The sequence below is a fragment of the Cherax quadricarinatus genome, chromosome 23 (assembly GCF_038502225.1).
Source record: "Cherax quadricarinatus isolate ZL_2023a chromosome 23, ASM3850222v1, whole genome shotgun sequence".
Lineage (NCBI taxonomy): Eukaryota > Metazoa > Arthropoda > Malacostraca > Decapoda > Parastacidae > Cherax > Cherax quadricarinatus.
In genome coordinates, this window is record NC_091314.1 from 16,630,783 (window position 1) to 16,654,253 (window position 23,471).

Below are 23,471 nucleotides of genomic sequence, written 5' to 3' on the forward strand. Positions count from 1 at the left end.
GGTGATGCATGGAGGATGGGAGAGGATGGAGGAGTTTACAGTTGTTTGGAAGGGGAATCCCACTCCATAAAGACTTCAGGTACGAAGTCCTTATCCTGGGTTACTTCCCTTCTTTGTTTTTTAACCCTTTCAGGGTCCGTGCCATAGATCTACGGCTTTACGTTCAGGGTCCAAACCGTAGATCTACGCCATAAGCTCAGCTCACTCTGATAAGCTGTGAGCAGTAAATTTTGGCCTAGATATGAGAGAATACATGTATGTGGTATGTGTGCACCACATAAAACAAATCCTGCAGCACACGGTGCATAATGAGAGAAAAAACTGAGACCTTAATTTTTGATTAAAACAGCAACTTTGCAGTGTTTTTCGTACATTTTTTTAGTTGTATTTGCAATTTCTTGGTCTCATTTGATAGAATAGAAGATATACTACAGAAATAGAGGTGATTTTGATTGATTTTAGTCCTGGAAATGGCTTAAAACTGAGCTCAAAGTGGCAGAAATGTTAAGTTTTTGCCGATGCTCAAGAGTAAACAAATGACCTCACAAGTCTAATACATGACAGCTGCTGGGTCTCATATACATTCACAAATTTGTGGTGATATTATTTATACAATTATTACAGTATTGCATAACAGTAAATCTTCTATTTTTTGGTTTGAATAAAAATTCACTGTGAATAAAATATCAAAATGGAATTCATTTGTAAAGCCTGAAAATGTAACTAATGAACAGAAGAAATTTTAGTTTAGTGCCAGGAATGCCTGCATTGTTTATTCTTGACCCTATTTTGAAATTGGAATATTTTGAACTTTGCATTAAATTGGCCAAATTACCAATTTCCGGTCATTTTATTTTGTTGTTGAAACAGTTGACTTGGCAATTTCTTGTGCTCATTCGATAGAATAGAAGTACTACTAGTGAAATAGCTAAGAATTTGCTTGACTGGAATACTGTAATTGGCCTAAAATGGGAGTCAAAGTCGGCAAAATTGCCAATGCGTGAATATTGCCGACATCAAAATTAGTGAGAGCATAATTTCGTTAGCTTTCCATCAAATTTCGTACGTTTTGTTTTATTACCTTCAGAAAAAGATTCTCTACAATTTCATAAGAAAAAATAACAAAATTATTTTTTGAAAATTCTTGGACCCTGGTGCACACTTTGAAATCTGGCCTGTGGACCCTGAAAGGGTTAATGCCACTAGGACCAGCTTGAGAGCCACTGGACCCTTGACAATCAAAAAAGTTTTCCAGAGAGTTCTGCTTCTGGCGTATGTTAGGAATTGTGTTGAGAGACACAAGATAGTCCTTCAATGTGACACTAATATCAGCTCTACGGCTTATTTATCTAGCACAATTCATGTAATATGACATAATAAACAATATTAATAACATAGAAACATGACATATACTCTAGAATGAACAAAATACAGTGGACCCCCGCATAGCGACCTTAATCCGTGCAAGAGGGCTGGCTGTTATGCGAAATGTTCGGTATGTGAATGAATTTTCCCCATAAGAAATAATGGAAATAAAATTAATCCGTGCAAGACACCCAAAAGTATGAAAAAAAATTTTTTTTACCACAAAAAAATGTTAATTTTAGTACACACAAACTGAAAAAGGCATGCACAATTACATGACACTTACTTTTATTGAAGATCTGGTGATGATTGATGGGATGGGAGGAGGGGAGAGAGAGTGTTAGTGTTTAGAAGGGGAATCCCCTTCCATTAAGACTTGAGGAGGCAAGTCCTTTTCTGGGGTTACTTCCCTTCTTCTTTTAATGCCACTAGGACCAGCTTCAGAGTCACTGGACTTCTTTCGCACAACATATCTGTCCATAGTGGCCTGTACCTCTCGTTCCTTTATGACTTCCCTAAAGTGTTTCACAACATTGTCAGTGTAATAGTCACCAGCACGGCTTGCAATAGCTGTGTGAGGGTGATTTTCATCAAAAAAGGTTTGCACTTCAAGCCATTTTGCACACATTTCCTTAATCTTTGAAGTAGGCAATTCCTTCAATTTCTCTCTCCCCTCCTTTGAACCAGTTTCCCCAGGTCTGGCCTCTTGCTCTTGAAGTTGATCTATCAGCTCATCAGTGGTTAGTTCTTCATTGTCCTCCTCCACCAACTCTTCCACATCCTCCCCACTAACCTCCAACCCCAAGGACTTCCCCAATGCCACAATTGATTCCTCAACTGGTATACTCCTCTCAGGGTTAGCCTCAAACCCTTCAAAATCCCTTTTGTCTACACATTCTGGCCACAGTTTCTTCCAAGCAGAGTTCAAGGTTCTCTTAGTCACTCCCTCCCAAGCCTTACCTATAAGGTTTACACAATTGAGGATATTAAAGTGATCCTTCCAAAACTCTTTTAGAGTCAATCGAGTGTCTGTGGTCACTTCAAAGCACTTTTGAAACAGAGCTTTTGTGTACAGTTTCTTGAAGTTGGAAATGACCTGCTGGTCCATGGGCTGCAGGAGAGGAGTGGTATTAGGAGGCAAAAACTTCACCTTAATGAAGCTCATGTCCCCATAAAGTCGCTCTGCCACGTCTGTAGGATGACCAGGGGCATTGTCTAACACCAGGAGGCACTTAAGTTCTAATTTCTTTTCAGTTAGGTAATCTTTGACATTGGGGGCAAATGCATGGTGTAACCAGTTATAGAAAAAGTCCCTAGTGACCCATGCCTTACTGTTTGATCTCCACAGCACACACAAATTATCCTTGAGGACATTCTTTTGCCTGAACGCTCTGGGAGTTTCAGAGTGATACACTAATAAAGGCTTAACTTTGCAATCACCACTAGCATTGGCACACATCAACAAAGTAAGCCTGTCTTTCATAGGCTTATGTCCTGGGAGTGCCTTTTCCTCCTGAGTAATGTAGGTCCTGCTTGGCATTTTCTTCCAGAACAGGCCTGTTTCATCACAATTAAACACTTGTTCAGGTTTCAGTCCTTCAGTTTCTATGTACTCCTTGAATTCCTGCACATATTTTTCAGCCGCTTTGTGGTCCGAACTGGCAGCCTCACCATGCCGTATCACACTATGTATGCCACTACGCTTCTTAAATCTCTCAAACCAACCTTTGCTGGCCTTAAATTCACTCACATCATCACTAGTTGCAGGCCTTTTTTTAATTAAATCCTCATGCAACTTCCTAGCCTTTTCACATATGATCGCTTGAGAGACGCTATCTCCTGCTAGCTGTTTTTCATTTATCCACACCAATAAGAGTCTCTCAACATCTTCCATCACTTGCGATCTTTGTTTCGAAAACACAGTTAAACCTTTGGCAAGAACAGCTTCCTTGATTGCCGTTTTCTTGGCCACAATAGAAGAGATGGTTGATTTGGGTTTCTTGTACAACCTGACCAGGTCGGTGATACGCACTCCACTTTCATACTTATCAATGATCTCTTTCTTCATTTCTATAGGAATTCTAACCCTTATTGCTGTAGGGTTGGAACTAGAAGCTTTCTTGGGGCCCATGGTCACTTATTTTCCAGAAACAGCACCGAAAACACTGTAATAATACGAAATATTCCGATTGTATGCTTGAATGTTACTGCGGAGGCTGGCTGGTAAACAATGCCACCGGCGGAACATACGAGGCTGGCTCAGGCCGCACATTGGACGCGTCTCGGACGAAGGCCGCTGAGCGGGTTTTTGGGCGGTATGCGGGGCAAAATTTTAGCGATCAAAGCGTCCGCTATGCGGATTGTCCGTTATGCAAGGCGTCCGTTATGCGGGGGTCCACTGTATGTCATTAAGTCTGTCACGAGTGTTGCTGTGTTGTTGTTGTTGGATGTATAAGGGCCACTGAGAGCATAAGCCATACATAGTGTGGAGGGAGGCAGCAGCAGAGGCAGTAGAGATGGCAGTGTTGTCAGTTGCCCTACATAACTCCAACAACATTGGAGGAGTTAGGTTCGTGCTGTCCTTTTTCTATCGATTAATCGCTTAACTTACTTGCTACAGTTAATGTTGCACTTTATCGCTGGCTGCTGCTATAGCCTTTATAGACTCCTGCTGCTTTAGTATCGTACATATTGCAGAATCACTGAAAAAGGCACATTCTTCCCTCTCTCTCAGCCCATTACCAAAGGGCAGGCTGGCACTAGAAGCTTTCTTTGGGCCCATGGTGGCTTATTCAGCAGTTTCAAGCACTAAAAACAATGGAATAATACAAATTGCATCGCATGTATGAGTGGAATTGTCTGCGGTGGCTTGTAAACAATGGCACACTAGCCACACTGGAGTGGGTAGGTGGCTCAAGCCACGCTAACACATTCTGGATGAATGTCCTTTAGTTCAGCCAATATTTTGACGCAAAAACGTATCGGTATCTGATTTTATCGCTATCCGATTTTATCACTCTCAGATGGCATTGTTAGCTGAGGGTCCACTATATAAGCATTATTATTAATAATTTAGGGAACTGGAGCAGAGATCTAATTCCCTAGATCAAGGGCCCTTCACGAAGGAACCTCTCTTGAGGGGGAAGGATGTACCCTGAAATTTTGTTCGTATCCAGAAGCAAAAAATCAATGGAACGACGGTTCGTATCCTGAAAAGTTTGCATGATGGGGCGTTTGTAAGCTAAGGTTCCACTGTACATACTAATGTCTGTTGTTAAAATTTTAGGTAATCAAGGAATGCCCTCTGATGCCAAAGTGATTTAGTTTTAGATGTAGGAGACTGTAGTTGACTGTATCAAATGCTTTTTGTAGGTCAACGAAGAGCCCCAGAAGATATTCATTTTTATCAAGAGCTGTATACAGTAGACACTCGCGGAAAGGCTTCATCGGTTATCACCAAAGTCGGATAAAGGCTCACCTTGGCGTCAGTATACTGGCTTGGCTAACGCCAAATAACTCAGTTAAGGGCTTTTGTCCTGAACGTGTCCATGCAGCCTGAGTGGGCCTGGCAACTCCATCACTCCGTGTACAGCCAGTGTGCCATTGTTTACAAAGCCAGTGAGGACGATTCCACGTGTACATGTGATATATTTTATATTATTCCATTGTTTTTACTGCTTGTAACTGCTAATAAGCCACCATGGGTGCAAATAAAGTTACTAGTGCCAGTCCTGTGATAAAGAAGGAAAGAAACACAATAAAATTCAAGAAAAAACTCGTAGCTACACTCTTTGCATGTCAGCTACACTCCCTGCATGTCAGCTACACTCTCTGCATGTCAGCTACACTCCCTGCATGCCAGCTACTGTCTCTGCATGTCAGCTACACTCCCTGCATGTCAGCTACACTGTCTACGTGTCAGCTACACTCCCTGCATGTCAGCTACACTCTCTACATGTCAGCTACACTCCCTGCATGTCAGCTACACTCTTTGCATGTCAGCTACACACACTGCATGTCAGCTACACTCTCTGCATGTCAGCTACACTCCCTGCATGTCAGCTACACACTGCATGTCAGCTACACTCTGCATGTCAGCTACACACTGCATGTCAGCTACACTCTCTGCATGTCAGCTACACTCCCTGCATGTCAGCTACACTCTCTGAATGTCAGCTACACTCCCTGCATGTCAGCTACACTCCCTGCATGTCAGCTACACTCTCTGCATGTCTGCTACACTCCCTGCATGTCTGCTACACTCCCTGCATGTCTGCTACACTCCCTGCATGTCTGCTACACTCCCTGCATGTCAGCTACACTCCCTGCATGTCAGCTACACTCCCTGCATGTCAGCTACACTCCCTGCATGTCAGCTACACTCCCTGCATTTCAGCTACACTCCCTGCATGTCAGCCACACTCCCTGCATGTCAGCTACACTCCCTGAATGCCTGCTACACTCCCTGCATGCCTGCTACACTCCCTGCATGCCTGCTACACTCCCTGCATACCTGCTACACTCTCTGCATGTCAGCTACACTCCTTGCATGCCTGCTACACTCCCTGCATGTCAGCTACACTCCTTGCATGCCTGCTGCACTCCCTGCATGCCTTATACACTCCCTGCGTGCCTGCTACACTCCCTGCATGCCTGCAACACTCCCTGCATGCCTGCCTGCTACGATCTGCATGCCTGCTACACTCCCTGCATGCTTGCCACACTGCCTGCATGCCTGCTACATTCCCTGCATGCCTGTTACACTCCCTGCATACCTACTACACTGCCTGCATGCATGCCACACTGCCTGCATGCCTTCTACTCTCCCTGCATGCCTGCTACACTCCCTGCATGCCTAGTACACTCCCTGCATGCCTAGTACACTCCCTGCATGCCTAGTACACTCCCTGCATGCCTGCTACACTCCTTGCATGCCTGCGACACTCCCTGCATGCCTGCTACACTCCCTGCATGCCTGCTACACTCCCTGCATGCCTGCGACACTCCCTGTATGCCTGCTACACTCCATGCATGCCTGCCACACTCCCTTCATGCCTGCTACACTCCCTGCATGCCTGCTACACTCCCTGCATGCCTGCCACACTGCCTGCATGCCTGCTACACTCACTGCATGCCTGCCACACTGCCTGTATGCCTGCTACACTCCCTGCGTGCCTGCTACACTCCCTGCATGCCTACGACACTCCCTGCATGTTAGCTACACTCCCTGCATATCAGCTACACTCTTTGCATGTCAGCTACACACACTGCGTGTCAGCTACACACACTGCATGTCAGCTACACACACTGCATGTCAGCTACACACTCTGCATGTCAGCTACACACTGCATGTCAGCTACGCTCCCTGCATGTCAGCTACACTCTCTGCATGTCAGCTACACTCTGCATGTCAGCTACACTCCCTGCGTGCATGCTACACTCCCTGCATGTCAGCTACACTCCCTGCATGTCAGCTACACTCTCTGCATGTCAACTACACTCCCTGCTTGTCAGCTACACTCTGAATGTCAGCTACACTCCCTGCATGTCAGCTACACTTCATGCATGTCAGCTACACTCTCTGCATGTCTGCTAGACTCCCTGCATGTCTGCTACACTCCCTGCATGTCAGCTACACACTGCATGCCTGCTACACTCCCTGCATGTCAGCTACACTCCCTGCATGCCTGCTACACTCCCTGCATGTCAGCTACACTCCCTGCATGTCAGCTACACTCCCTGCATTTCAGCTACACTCCCTGCATGCCTGCTACACTCCCTGCATGCCTGCTACAATCCCTGCATGCCTGCTACACTCCCTGCATGCCTGCTACACTCTCTGCATGTCAGCTACACTTCTTGCATGCCTGCTACACTCCCTGCATGTCAGCTACACTCCCTGCATGCCTGCTGCACTCCCTGCATGCCTTCTACACTCCCTGCGTGCCTGCTACACTCCCTGCATGCCTGCAACACTCCCTGCATGCCTGCTACACATCCTGCATGCTTGCCACACTGCCTGCATGCCTGCTACATTCCCTGCATGCCTGTTACACTCCCTGCATACCTACTACACTGCCTGCATGCCTGCCACACTGCCTGCATGCCTGCCACACTCCCTGCATGCCTTCTACTCTCCCTGCATGCCTGCTACACTCCCTGCGTGCCTGCTACACTCCATGCATAGTTTTCTCCCTGCATGCCTGCTACACGCCCTGTATGGCTACTTCACTGCCTGCATGCCTGCCACACTCCCTGCATGCCTAGTACACTCCCTGCATGCCTAGTACACTCACTGCATGCCTGCTACACTCCTTGCATGCCTGCGACACTCCCTGCATGCCTGCTACACTCCCTGCATGCCTGCTACACTCCCTGCATACCTGCTACACTCCCTGCATGCCTGCGACACTCCCTGCATGCCTGCGACACTCCCTGCATGCCTGCTACACTCCATGCATGCCTGCCACACTCCCTTCATGCCTGCTACACTCCCTGCATGCCTGCCACACTGCCTGCATGCCTGCTACACTCACTGCATGCCTGCCACACTGCCTGTATGCCTGCTACACTCCCTGCGTGCCTGCTACACTCCCTGCATGCCTACTACACTCCCTGCATGTTAGAAAAACAATGTCCCGTCTCATCACTCATCAACAAGTCCACAATAAAGGTAAGTGCCATTTCAGTATTGTGTATTCTGCGTGTATCATTGTTTTCTGTGTAGGGAAATGTATATTTCATGTAAAAAAAAAATATTTTCTTTAATACTTTTGGGTGTTTGGAATGGATTAATTGGATTTCCATTATTGCTTATGGGGAAAATTAATTCGGCTAAAGGCTAAATTGGTTTAACCCCTTCAGGGTCAAAGGCCAAAATCTGAAGTGGTGCTCCAGTGTCCAAGAAATTTTGAAAAAAAAAAAAAAAATTATTTTTTTCTTACAGAATTAAAGAGCATATTTTTGTGAAGGTAATATGACAAAAAAAAAATTCTGATCAGTACTTACCGAGATACAGTGCCAAGAAGTTTGTCCAAAATGATGTGGTGGCGGCAACATCGACGAATTCCACATAGGCACATTACTTTATTTAGCGGTTTTTGTAGTTTTTTCTTTTCTTTTCCAATTTTTTTCTATTCCTACTAACATTTGGGGCCTGAAAGACCAATACTGTATATAATGTATATATATAAACTCACTGTATTGAACACAATAACCGCACTAAAGTTATTATCATATTATTGTTTACCACTGTTGTTTATTACAATAAACATGCACAAATCTTGTATAATACTAATGTTCTATCATATATTTACATATTTACAATCACTGGACATGGTTTTAGAACTGCTGGAGCTTGTGGAACTCCTTGAAACAAGGCACCATGCACAGAGGCACCTTACATTCCTCACACATAAACCGAGTGTCTTTGCGTCTTTGTTGCCGTCGTTTTGTTTGTGCACAGACGATGCATCTCTTCTGAGCAAATTTCTTCTGAGTTGAAGGAAGCTATTATGAAATGATCACCTTCCCTCCTCAAACGCTTGGGTATATCCTGAGTAATTCGAGGACCGTGTTGTATAGCAGGTGTTCTTACCTGGTACTTCATTATGAGTTGTCTGACAACAGACAAACAAAATTCACCATACGGTGGTCTGTTGCCAGTCTTTATTTGGTACATATTATATGCATTGAGCATTGAAATGTCCATGAGATGGAAGAAAAGTTTCATGTACCACTTGTAACTCTTACGAACACAATCAACAAAACCAATCTGCATGTCACATTTGTCAACCAAGCGCATGTTTTGTGTATAATCAATCACTGTCACTGGTTTTCGAATACGTTCATTAGTCACTCGATCAACTTTGCCACTGTCTTGCATTTCATTACGGTGAATGGTTGTCAACAATGTGACATCTCGTTTGTCATGCCTCCGTAATGCCATGATGTCATTTGCAGTAAACACCTGCACGTCATCACCACGAGCACCTGCATTGAGCCTGGGCATATGTTTACGATTAGAACGCACTGTGCCACACACATCTGTCTTGTTCACTCGCATGAAATCACTGAGTAATGGGCTTGTGTACCAGTTATCGGTATATAATGTATGCCCCTTACCAAGATAAGGTGCCATCATGTTTCTCACTACGTCACGTGAGATACCCAATAACATCTTGGTATCTTTCAATGTTTTACTACCCGTGTATACAACAATATCCAACACCAGGCCACTGTCACAATCACAGAGTACAAACAGTTTTATACCAAAGCATTTCCTCTTGCTCGGTATATACTGCTTGAATGACAGTCTACCTTTGAACAAAATCAAAGACTCGTCAATTACAAGATTCTTGAATGGATAAAAGTATATGCTGAACTTTTGTTTGAGATACATGAAAACATTTCATATCTTGTATAACCTGTCACTTCTGTCAGGCCTGGTTTTGTCAGAGAAGTGCAACATATGTAAGAGTAAGATAAACCTGTTCACTGGTATGATTTCACTGAAGACTGGGGTAGAAATTAGCCAATCTGTGGACCAGTATGCTTTTATATTATGCTTATAGACGTGAGGCATAAGCATTATTGTTGCAAAAAGCAAATACATTTCTGCAACAGTCGTCTCTTTCCACCTGTGTAGTCTTGACTGTGGTGATAAGATCGTATTTGCCATGGTGTACTCAAAATACTTATTACTTTCCCTGACAATAATTTCCATTAATGGCTGGTCAAAGAATAATTCAAAGAATTCCAGTTCATTGGCCGTGGTTCCAAGGGGACAAGTAGGTAGAATTCCACTTTGAGAGTCATCAAAGTGGTGAGGCTTGGGAACAAAATTGGGATTTTGCTGCCAATCCCAGATACGGTTTGCTGGTGGATACTGGACATCATAGGCTGGTTGTGCGGGTGGTTGTGGTTGTGGTGGGCTGGTGGCTGACGCTCCGCTTTGTCCTTGAACTGACAAGTCAGCAGCGTGGGTCCCAGCGTGGCCTGGTGAGTCACGCATGGCGGTGCCACTACCACCACCAGCACCACTAACACCATCCACTGATGCCTGTGGTCTATCCATGCCAAGTGTAGCCACATCATCCTCACTATCACTACCTAAAACTGGTGTAGGGCCACGGGATGTACTCTGTCCCCTGGGCACAGCATAGGGTGCACTACCCGAGCGCATGTGGCGGCGAACATACCGACGCTTCACTGGTGAATATGATTCCTCACTCTCACTACTCGAATGATTGTCGAGCGCAATAAAATCACAATCCACGTCACTATCATCATCATTACTGAAGTCAGAGGCCTGGCCATGCAAAAATATTAGTTTTCTCTTGCGTTGAGGAACAACCGATCGTGAGTCACGAGTGCCCACACCAGAGGTAGAAGGTTGAGGATCGTCAGGGTTTTCTGCACTATTATCGATATCCTGGTCATTCCTTTCGGTCACTAACTGATCAAAGCCGTAGAATTCGTCTTCATTTCCACTTCCATCAGTGTCAGAACTATCAGATAGGAAGAGGAGAGTCCCAATTTTCCAGGGAGTGAGAGCTGACTTGCGACGAGGCATGGTGAACAAGGGTAACTGAGCCGGCGTTCCCACAATGCTATGCGGGCGCCTAGATTTTTTGTTTATAGCGCACACCCACCATGCAGACCCGTTCTCTCACATGTAGGCCTATGAGCGTTTTCGCGCTAAATTTGACGGTGCTAGAATTTTGGCGTAGATCTACGGTTTGGACACTCAACGTGAAGCCGTAGATCTACGGGACGGACCCTGAAAGGGTTAATGATGAGTGAGACTTCAGTAGAATCAGTTGGAGCTAGATACAGTGGACCCTCAGTTAACGATATTAATGTGTTCCAGAGAGCTTGTCCTTAACCGATTTTATCGTTATCCGAATTAATTTTTCCCATAAGAAATAATGGAAATACAATTAATCCGTTCCAGACACCCAAAAGTATTAAAAAAATTTTTTTTTTTACATGAAATATGCATTTCCGTACACAGAAAACAGTGAGACATGCAGAATAAATACATAAATTATCTTTACACTTACCTTTGTTGAAGAGTATTGATGAGTGATGAGATTTTCAGAATGAAACACGAGTAAAGGCTTTACTTTGCAATCCCCACTAGCATTACTACAGAACATGAGAGTTAGCCTGTCTTTCATAGGCTTGTCTTGGGAGTGCCTTTTCCTCCTGAGTAATGTAGGTCCTGTTTGGCATTTTCTTCCAGAACAGGCCTGTTTCTTCACAATTGAACACTTGTTGGGGTTGAAATTTTTTAGCTTCGCCATGCCTTATCACGCTGTGTATGTAACTATGATTCTTAAATTTCTCAAACCAACCTTTGCTGGCCTTAAATTCACCAATATGGCCACTAGTTCCAGGCATTTTTTCCTGTTCACCTGGGTGTTAATCGACTAGTGTGGGTTGCTTCCTGGGGGGGACAAGATTAACCCCTTCAGGGTCCAAGGCCCAAATCTGAAGTGGTGCTCCAGTGTCCAAGAATTTAAAAAAAAAAAAATTGTTTTTTTTCTTATGAAATGGTAGAGAATCTTTTTGTGAAGGTAATAAAACAAAAAGTAAGAAATTTGATGGAAAATTGACGAAATTATGCTCTCGTGAATTTTGATGTGTCAGCGATATTTACGAATCGGCGATTTTGCCAACTTTGACTCCCAGTTTAGGCCAATTACAATATTCCAGTCAACCAAATTCTTAGCTATTTCAATTGAGCACGAGAAATTGCCAAGTCAACTCTTTCAATTACGAAATAAAGTGATCGGAAATTGTTAATTTGGCCAATTTAACACAAAGTTCAAAATATTCCAATTTCAAAATGGGGTCCAGAATAAACAATGTAGGTATTCCTGGAACTAAACTAACATTTCCTCTGTTCATTAGTTACTTTTTGAGGCGTTACAAATAAATTCCATTTTGATTTTTTATTCAAGTAATGAATTTTTATTCACACCAAAAAATAGAAGATTTACTGTTATGCAATACTGTAATAATTGTATAAATATTATCACCATATTTGTGAATGCATATTAGACCCACCAGCTGGCGTGTATTAGATGTGTGAGGTCGTTTGTTTACTCTTGAATATCAGCAAAAATTTAACATTTCCGTTACTTTGAGCTCAGTTTCAAGCCATTTCCAGTGCTAAAACCAATCAAAATCATCTCTATTTCTGTAATATGTCTTCCGTTCTATCAAATGAGACCAAGAAATCGCAAATAGAACTATAAAAAACATACGAAAAAACACTGCAAAGTCGCTGTTTTAATCGAAAAATCATGATTTCAGTTTTTTTCTCTCATTATACACAGTGTGCTGCAGGATCTGTTTTATGTGGTGCACACATACCACATAGATGTATTCTCTCATATCTAGGCCCAAATGTACCACTCACAGTTTATCAGAGTAAGCTGAGCTCATGACGTAGATCTACGGTTTGGACCCTGAACGTAAAGCCGTAGATCTACGGGACGGACCCTGAAAGGGTTAAGGACCCCAATGGAAATAAGTTACAGTCCTTGATGATGCACTGACTTTCTTGGGTTATCCTGGGTGGCTAACCCTCTGGGGTTAATTGTTTCTTGTTAAACCACACCAACAACAGCCTTTCCACATCTTCGAGTAGTATTTGTGATCTCTGTTTTGTAAGCATATTTGCACCATTCAAAATAACAGCTTCCTTGATTGCCTTTTCCTTGACCAAGATAGTAGCGATGGTTGAATGGGGTTTGTTATATATATAACCTGGCCAACTCAGAGACACACACTCCACTTTCGTATTTTGCGATGATCTCTTTCTTCAATTTAATAGTATTTCTTACCTTCTTTACTACAGGGCTGGCACTAGAAGCTTTCTTTGGGCTCATGGTGGCTTATTTAGCAGTTACAAGCACTACAAACAATCAAATAATACAAAATGTATCGCATGTATGCGTGGAATCATCTGCACTGACTTTATAAGCAATGGCATACTGGCCACACTGGAGTGGCTGGGTGGCTCAAGCTGCGGGGACACGTTCTGGACGAATGTCCTTAACCCTTTCAGGGTCCCCAGGCCCTCTCCCAGACTTGTTCTCAGGGTCGCCTAAATTTAAAAAAAAAATTGTTTTTTCTTATGAAAAGATAGACAATCTTTTCCCGATCATAATGACACCAAAAGTATGAAATTTGATGGAAAACACGGAATTATGCTCTCGCGAAGTTAGCGGTCTCGACGATGTTTACGCATAGGCGATTTTGCCCACTTTGAGCCCTAGTCGACAAAAATCGTAACTATTTCGCTAGAACTCCATTTTTTCTATCGAATGAGTACAAGAAACCACCCATTTACTGATTTCAACATCCAATACAGTGGTCAGAATTTAGTAATTTTGCTAATTTCACACAAATATCAAAAGGTGCCAATTTCCAAATAGGGTCCAGAATAAACAAGAAAGACATTCTTGGCACTAAAATAACATTTCCTCTGTTCATTAGTCACTTCCCCACGCCCCTCTTACATTCTTTTGCTTTCCACTTTGATTTTTTTATTCTCACAAAAAACAGAAGATTTACTGTTATGCAGACTACTGCATTAGTGTAGATATGGTATAAATAATATCGGTGCACTTGTGAAAGAATATTAGACTCACCAGTTGATGTGTATTGGACGCTTAGCATGATTTATTTACTTTTGCACTTTGGTAAAAATCAAACATTTCTGCTACTTCGAGCTCAATTTCAAGGTACTTTTCATTGTAAAACCAGTCAAAATCATATCAATTTCTGTAATATGTCTTCCATTCTATAAAATGAGACCAGGAAAACTAGAATACAATAATAAACACCATACGAAAATACAGTGCAAAGTCGCTGGTTTATTCCAAAAACACGGTCAAAGTTTTTTTTTCTCATTACGCACTGTGTGTTGCTGAAGTTTTTTTTTTATACTGCGCACACTGACCACATAGACCCATTCTTTCACATGTAGGCCTACCAGCTTGCTCTCATTAGATTTGAGGGTGTTAGAATTTAAGCATACTCGTACGTCAAAAACCCTGGTGTGTAAGCCGTACTAGTACGTCCGAAACCCTGAAAGGGTTAACCGAGATTTTTATCGTTAGCCGAGCCAATATGTTGATGCAAAACCGTATCGATATCCGATTTTATTGCTATCCGATGGCATTGCCAGTGAGGTAGTCTTTCAGCTGGGTATTTAAGCTAGGAATTTTACTTGCTAGCTTTAATCCTACAGTAGAGAAGACATTAAATTTGGCTGTGTCTATAGGCTGTATGTGAGGTTCATCAGGTTTAGTTAAGTTTATCTTTCTGTTTCCAGATGGTTTCCTAGAGCCCAAAATTTTGGAGAGGGTTTGCCAGGTACTTTTCATATCACCTTTTATTTCAATAAATCTATTCTCTTAGTACATTTCCTTTGATTTTTGTATTAGTTTTGTGAGTACAGTAGGGCCCCACATATACGGCAGGTTAGGTTCCAGGCTGCTACCAGAAAGCAGACATCGCCGGAAAGCAGAATGCCTTTTTTTTTCACTTATAAATGCATATAAATGCCAGATAACAAGTTTACACTAACATATATTAAGTTAGCAATAGAACTAGGCATTAAAAGCAATAAAAAGTAAAATACACACACAGTACACCCATTACTTACCTTAAAATATTTGTAGTACTAATGTAGGGTGAGAGGTGAGTTTTATTTATAGGAAGTCAGGTTTAGGAGGTATGATAGCCAGCCAGGTCAGCCCTCCCTACCCACACGTAATATACTAGGACATATAATTAAACCTTCGACTGTTTCAGTCGTATATACATGTCTTACGAGCCACCGTGTTTGACGTATATATACTCATAAATTCTACCGGCTTCAAATCAAGCAGGAGAAAGCTGGTAGGCCCACATGTGAGAGAATGGGTCTGTGTGGTCAGTGTGCACCGTATAAAAAAGTCCTGCAGCATGCAGTACATAATGAGAAAAAAAACTCCGAACATTTTTTTGAATTAAAATGCCGAATTTGTGGTCTATTTTCATATAGTATTTATGGTTATATTCTCGTTTTCTTGGTCTCATTTGATAGAATGGAAAATATATTATAGAAATAGAGGTAATTTTGATTGGTTTTACTATGAAAAGATCCTTGTAATGGAGCTCAAAGTAGGGAGAATGTTTGATTTTTGCCGATGTTCAAAAGTAAACAAATAATGCCATTTTCCAATAAATGTCCAAGTAGCCATTCTAATATGCAGTCATGAATGGGTTGACATTATTTATACACTTATTACAATATTGCAGTAGTCTGCATAACAGTAAATCTTCTATTTTTTGTTTGAATAAAAATTCAAAATAGAAAGCAAGAGTAATATCAAAGGGACCTGGAGATGTGACTGATGAACAAAGAAAATGTTATTTTAGAGTCAGGAATGTCTGCATTGTTCATTCTGGCCCTTATTTTGAAATTGTCATATTTTTTTAATTTTCGTGAAATTGGCCAAATTGTAAATTTCTGACCACGTTATTGGGTAGATGAAATCGGTAAATGGGCAGTTTCTTGTACTCCTTCGATAGAAAAAATGGAGTTCTAAAGAAATAGCTATGAGTTTGGGCGACTGGAACAAAGGAATTAGCTGATAATAGGGTTCAAAGTGGGCGAAATCGCAGTTCAATAAGAGGCTGATATCAGGATCAGTAATTGCATTCATAAGGGGCATGTAGAGAAATAAGCTGTTGCAATTAACAGAAAACAAAAAAAAAATTGCCGTTAACCACTAACATACAGTGGACCCCCGGTTTGTGATATTAATCTGTTCCTGGGAGTTCATCGTAAACCAAAATTATCGGAAAGCGAATCAATTTTCCCCATAAGAAATAATAGAAATCAGACTAATCCGTGCAAGACACCCAAAAGTATGAAAAAAAACTTTTACCACATGAAATATTAAGTTTAATGCAATAGAATAATTGCAATAACAACAGTAACAATAGAATAATAAAAAATGAATAATTGACACCTTTAATGAAGATCTGGTGATGATTGATGGGATGGGAGGAGGGGAAAGTGTTGAACCTATTGTTTAGAAGGGGAATCCCCCTCCATTAGGACTTGTGGTAGCAAGTCATTTTCTGGGGTTACTTCCCTTCTTCTTTTAATGCCACTAGGACCAGGTTGACAGTCACTGGACTTCTGTTGCACAACATATCTGTCCATAGAGGCCTGTACCTCTCGTTCCTTTATGACTTTCCTAAAGTGGTTCACAACATTGTCAGTGTACAGGTTGCCAACACGGCTTACAATAGCTATGTGAGGGTGATTTTCATCAAAAAAGGTTTGCACTTCAAGCCACTTTGCACACATTTCCTTAATCTTTGAAGTAGACAACTTCTTCAATTTCTCTATCCCCTCCTCCGGAGCAGTTTCCTCAGGTCTGGTCTCTTGCTGTTGAAGATGATCTAGCAGCTCATCAGTGGTTAGTTCATCATTGTCCTCCTCCATCAACTCTTCCACATCCTCCCCACTAACCTCCAACCCCAAGGACTTCCCCAATGCCACAGTGGATTCCTCAACTGGCATAGGCTTCTCAGCGTTAGCCTCAAACCCTTCGAAATCCCTTTTGTCTACACATTCTGGCCACAGTTTTTTCCAGGCAGAGTTCAAGGTCCTCTTAGTCACTCCCTCCCAAGCCTTACCTATAATGTTTACACCAATGAGGATGGTAAAATGATCTTTCCAAAAGTCTCTTAGAGTCAGTTGAGTTTCTGAGGTCACTACAAAGCACCTTCCAAACATAGCTTTTGTGTACAGTTTCTTGAAGTTGGAAATGACCTGCTGGTCCATGGGCTGCAGGAGAGGAGTGGTATTAGGAGGCAAAAACCTGACCTTAATGAAGCTCATGTCCCCACAAAGTTGCTCTGCCAAGTCTGTAGGATGGCCAGGGGCATTGTCTAATACCAGGAGGCACTTAAGGTCTAATTTCTTTTCAATTAGGTAATTTTTCACATTGGGGGCAAATGCATGGTGTAACCAGTCATAGAAAAAGTCCCTAGTGACCCATGCCTTACTGTTTGCCCTCCACAGCACACACAAATTAGCCTTGAGGATATTCTTTTGCCTGAACGCTCTGGGAGTTTCTGAGTGATACACCAATAAAGGCTTCACTTTGCAATCACCACTAGCATTGGCACACATCAAAAGAGTAAGCCTGTCTTTCATAGGCTTATGTCCTGGGAGTGCCTTTTCCTCCTGAGTAATGTAGGTCCTGCTTGGCAATTTCTTCCAAAACAGGCCTGTTTCGTCACAATTAAACACTTGTTCAGGTTTCAATCCTTCAGCCTCTATGTACTCCTTGAATTCATGCACATATTTTTCAGCCGCTTTGTGGTCTGAACTGGCAGCCTCACCATGCCTAATCACACTATGTATGCCACTACGATTCTTAAATCTTTCAAATCAACCTTTGCTGGCCTTAAATTCACTCACATCACCACTAGTTGCAGGCAATTTCTTTACCAAATCGTCATGCAACTGCCTAGCCTTTTCACAAATGATCGCTTGAGAGATGCTATCTCGCGCTATCTGTTTTTCATTTATCCACACCAGTAACAGTCTCTCAACATTTTCTAACACTTGCGGTCGCTGTTTCGTAATCACAGTTGCACCTTTTGCAAGAACAGCTTCCTTGATTGCCGTTTTCCTGCTCACTGTAGTAGAGATGGTTGATTGGGGTTTACCATACAACCTGACCAGCTCCGACACACGCACTCCACTTTTGTACTTTGCAATTATCTCTTTCTTCATTTCAATAGTCATTAGCACCCTTGGTCTCGAAGGGATGGTACTAGAAGCTTTCTTGGGGCCCATGGTGACTTATTTTGCAGAAACAAGCACCAAAAACAGTGATTATATGGATAATATGCAATGTACCGAATGTATCCTTAGATGCACGCACACTGGCTGGCTTGTAAACACTGGCACACACGGGGCAGTTCAGGCCACTCGTGGACACGTGTCGTACTAATTGCATCGCATACCGGGTTTTGTAACAGGAACCGAGGCAAATTTTTTGCGATATAATGCATTGGTTACCAGATTTATCGGATACCGATAGCATCGCGAATCGGGGGTCCACTGTATATGAATATATGGACTAAGATAATTGTTTTAAAGCTAAAAATAAAGGAGCTACTGAATATAAAAGTAACACAGTGGAAATAAAACACTTTAGCACCAGAATTAGCACCTTAATTTTTTTAAAGATAAAAGTAAAGGAGCTACTGAATATAAAATTTAAAAAAAACTATATAATGCTTTAGTACCATATGTGTCTAAGTAACTGAGAATAAGTTACTGTTATTCACTAACAAATATGAAAATATGGGTTAAAATTAATATTAAAGCTAAAAATGTATGAGGCAATGGGTATAAGATTCAGTGAGAAGTTTAGTACCTCTTTTTAGCACCTAATGATACTAAGTAACATATACAGTACTACAGTAGGGCCCCACTTACACAGCAGGTTAGGTTCCAGGTTACTGCTGGAAAGCAGACATTGCCGGAAAGCAGAACACCATTTTTTCCACTTATAAATGCATATAAATGCCAGGTAACAAGTTTACACTAATAGCAATAGAAATAGGCATTTAAAACAATAAAAAGTAAAATACACACACAGTACACCCATTACTTACCTTAAAATATTTGTAGTCTTAATGTAGGGTGAGCGGTGAATTTAATTTGTAGGAAGTCAGGTTTGGGAGGTATGGTAGCCAGCCAGGTCAGCCCTCCCTACCCACACGAAATAAAGTACATTTAATTAAAGCTCCCCAGAGCGATAAAATACATACACAATACATTCATTAATTACAGTGGAACCTCAAATATCGAACTTTCTTTGGTCCAGAAGGCTGTTCGAGTGCCTTTATCGAATGAATTTATTCCCATGAGGAATAATGTAAATTAGGTTAGTCCATTTCAGACCCTCAAAAATACACTTATAAAAGCACTTACAAAAATACACTTACATAATTGGTTGTGTTGGGAGCAGTTCGATTTTTGAGGTTCCACTGTACCTTAAAATATTTGTAGTCTTAATGTAGGGTGAGGGGTGAGTTTTATTTGTAGAAAGTCAGGTTTGGGAAGTATGGGTAGTCTGCAGGGGCACCCCCACCCCACCCACACATAATGTAAACAAACCAGACGAACGCATCTGGTTTTCGTCACTTTACATTGTGTACAAGTTGTCTCCACGTTGATACAGTAGAATAAATAAAGAGAAACACTCCCATTCTCATGTAACACCATTTTTAGAAGAAATGATGCCCTGAGTGAAGGCATACGAAAGGAATAATTTTCCAGTTACCCCCAGTAATATTATAGTGTACAAGTTGCCTGGCTACCACAAGTCCTACAAGTTGCCTGGCTACCACAAGTCCTACAAGTCACCTGGCTACCACAAGTCCTACAAGTTGCCTGGCTACCACAAGTCCTACAAGTTGCCTGGCTACCACAAGTCCTACAAGTTGCCTGGCTACCACAAGTCCTACAAGTCACCTGGCTACCACAAGTCCTACAAGTTGCCTGGCTACCACAAGTCCTACAAATCACCTGGCTACCACATTCCTACAAATTGCCTGGCTACCACAAGTTCTACAAGTTGCCTGGCTACCACAAGTCCTACAAGTTGCCTGGCTACCACAAGTCCTACAAGTTGCCTGGCTACCACAAGTCCTACAAGTTGCCTGGCTACCACAAGTCCTACAAGTTGCCTGGCTACCACAAGTCCTACAAGTTGCCTGGCTACCACAAGTCCTACAAGTTGCCTGGCTACCACAAGTCCTACAAGTTGCCTGGCTACCACAAGTCCTACAAGTTGCCTGGCTACCACAAGTCCTACAAGTTGCCTGGCTACCACAAGTCCTACAAGTTGCCTGGCTACCACAAGTCCTACAAGTTGCCTGGCTACCACAAGTCCTACAAGTTGCCTGGCTACCACAAGTCCTACAAGTTGCCTGGCTACCACAAGTCCTACAAGTTGCCTGGCTACCACAAGTCCTACAAGTTGCCTGGCTACCACAAGTCCTACAAGTCACCTGGCTACCACATTTCATATTTGTTAATTTATTCTAATGTGGGGTGTATTTAGATGGATTAAGCAAAATGTCTATATTAACTTTTTATATGATATACAGTATAATGCTCCTCGGTGATTATTATTGTGTCATTATTATTATCATTATTAATATGGCATCTTCAAGACTAATAAGACACTTAGTAATTTTAATGTGTACCTGCATGCCAGCACAGTGTGTAAGTTTACATAGGTACAGGTACACATAAGTATAAGTATCAGTTATAATATTAATGTAGGTATGTAGTTCGCCTGGGCTACATACCTACACCTACCTACATACCTACACCTACCCACATACCTACACCTACTTACATACCTACACCGACCTACATAGCTACACGATATTTAATGTGGCCCAGAGCCATATTATTACCATCGACATACCATGTTCACGAGTGGATTTGTAATCGTTTCTAACAACTGCCTTTAGATGGCATCATAAACAAAGGCAGAAGTAATGAATAATTCATGCCAAAAATTGTAAACAAAAGCGTTATGTATTAAGGGGAGTGACGTAATGTTTTCCCTCCGTCCGGCTACCACACCTCTATAGTATATAAACAAAATGTTTGTGCTATGTAACATGTTTCTTATATAATTTTGAAGAAAATATAATGGATGGATTAGTGAAAATGTCTATACTGACGTAAAATTAGACATTTAATGTGTCCAAGAGTGATTATTATTACATAATAGAGAGATGTGCTCATGGAGAATGTAAACAAACTGGGTGGCGCATGCCGTATTTGAAAGACCGCTTGCCGTATAGAAAGTTTTGGTCATAATTTGAGATCACCATATTAGCGGAACGCCGTAAGGCAAAACGCTAAAAAGCAGGGCCCTACTGTATTAAGAATATAGTTAAACATACACTTATATGGTAAATAATCACTTACGATAGATAGACAGATACGTAAAAGGACAGGGTATATTGCGCTATACTACATCACTATACATGGTTGATATTATGTTGAGATAAGGCTTAACAGTATTCAGTCAAACCAGTGATTGTGAGGAAATATGCTAGCTCTTGTTCATTTGTTATTTCAAACCTAAAACCCGAGTCTGATAATTTTACCATTATAATGCCATCACGTGTAAAACACTTGTTTGATTGCTACATTGTTATCACATTTAAGTTTTCGAAGTCTGTATAGTAGGTTCTGTCACTTTTTAGTTAGGCACTCATTAATATACACATTACTCTTTTTCTTGATGGTAGAACTTATTAGGTCTTTTTTATACAGCACTGGAACTAAATCTTAACATAGCACTTTGCTTTTGACCCGGCCTGCCTAGCAATCAGGCCTCCTTGATATGGCTAGTTTCAATGTTAATTTGTATCTAATCTTTTGTTAGTTGAAGTGCTTTGTTAGTGCAATTGTCATGGTTTGTATCTGATGGTAAGTTAGAGCTGGTTAAAATGACAGTCTAGGAGCTTGTCTTGTTCAGTCATATTCCTTTGATACTGGAAGCATGCACTCCACTGGGATTCCATGTTTAACTTCCACTCTTGTGTAGCTTCTGACAGTTTGGTGGTGAGGGAATCTATTTGCTTAGTATTTGTGTCTACAGTTGATTGCAGGTTTGTGTGTTGTCTGGATGAGTTTCCTAAGGTTGTCAGTTTGCAGTCTAGTTTACTAATCTTTGAGTTTCATGTCATTAGTGGGCACTTTAGGTCACTAATCTTCGTATTTTGGGTAAATAGAGAGCGCTCTAAGTCCCTAATTAGTTTTTCATAGGTTTTTGTTTTGCTGTCTCAGCATTTTATTTTCCTGTAGAATTTTATCAATGGTGTCAATTCGTTGTTGAGGACTGCATACCTGGGCTATACCTGTGGGTGTTGACGAGTTGGAGTTGATAATGCCATTTGAGGTGAAGAGATCTTGAGTGTTAGCCATAGTTGAAGAGAAGTCACCTTGATAAAATAACTTACCACTATCCTAGTGTCTTGGGGTATCAGAGTGACCATTTAGTTTTGAATAGACACCCATACTTATCTGGGATCCATCTGAGTGGGAAAAGTATTATGTACTTTGATACAATGTGCAGATTAAAGTCCTGCTGTGGAATCAGAGATAGTGTTTATGTATAAACATACATTATCATTTTTATTACATATTTAGACAGGGATCCACCTCTAGCAAACTGTGGGGACCAATAGCTTTTGGAGTAGTAGATAAAAATGTGAATGGAATTGTTGAAAGAATTCATATTTTATGTTAACCCTTTAAGTGTCAAGACTCTTGCTTGCAAACTTGCTCATAGTGTCGAAGAAATTTAAAAAAAAAAAAAAATCTAATGAAATGATGGAGAATCTTTTCCCAAAGGTAATGAAAAGAAAAATTTGAAATTTGATGGAAAACTTACAATGTTACACTATCGTAAAGTTAGTTGTCTTGATGATATTTATGCATCTGCGATTTTGCCCATTTTGGGCCAATTCCTTTGTTCCACTCGTCCAGACTTATAGCTGTTTTGCTAGAACTCCTTTTATTCTGTCAAATGAATACAAGAACTCACCCATTTACCTATTTCAAATACACAAAAAAGTGATCAGAAATTATTAATTTGGCCAATTTCACACAAAATTCAAGAAAGTCCAATTTTAAAATAAGGGTCAGAATAAACAGTGCAGACATTCCTGGCACTAAAAAAACATTTTCTCTGTTCATTAGTCACATCTCCAGGCCCCTCTTATATTACATTTGCTTTCCATTTTGAATTTTTATTTACACAAAAGTAGATGATATACTGCTATTCAGACTACTGCATTATTTTTTAATAATTGTACTATAATATCAGCACATTCGTGAATGCATATTAGACCCACCAGTTGATGTGTATTGGACACGTGATGTGATTTGTTTACTCTTAAACATCAAAAATCAAACATTTCCGCTACTTTGAGCTCAATTTCAAGCTACTTTTATTCGGCAAACCATTCAAAAA

At 41.4% G+C, this 23,471-nt stretch overlaps 1 protein-coding gene across 6 annotated transcripts in view; it reads left to right on the forward strand.

Moving 5' to 3' along the window:
• Positions 1-23,471, forward strand: part of LOC128685574 (uncharacterized) — a 172,689-nt gene that overhangs the window by 35,447 nt on the left and 113,771 nt on the right. The window lies entirely within an intron of this gene.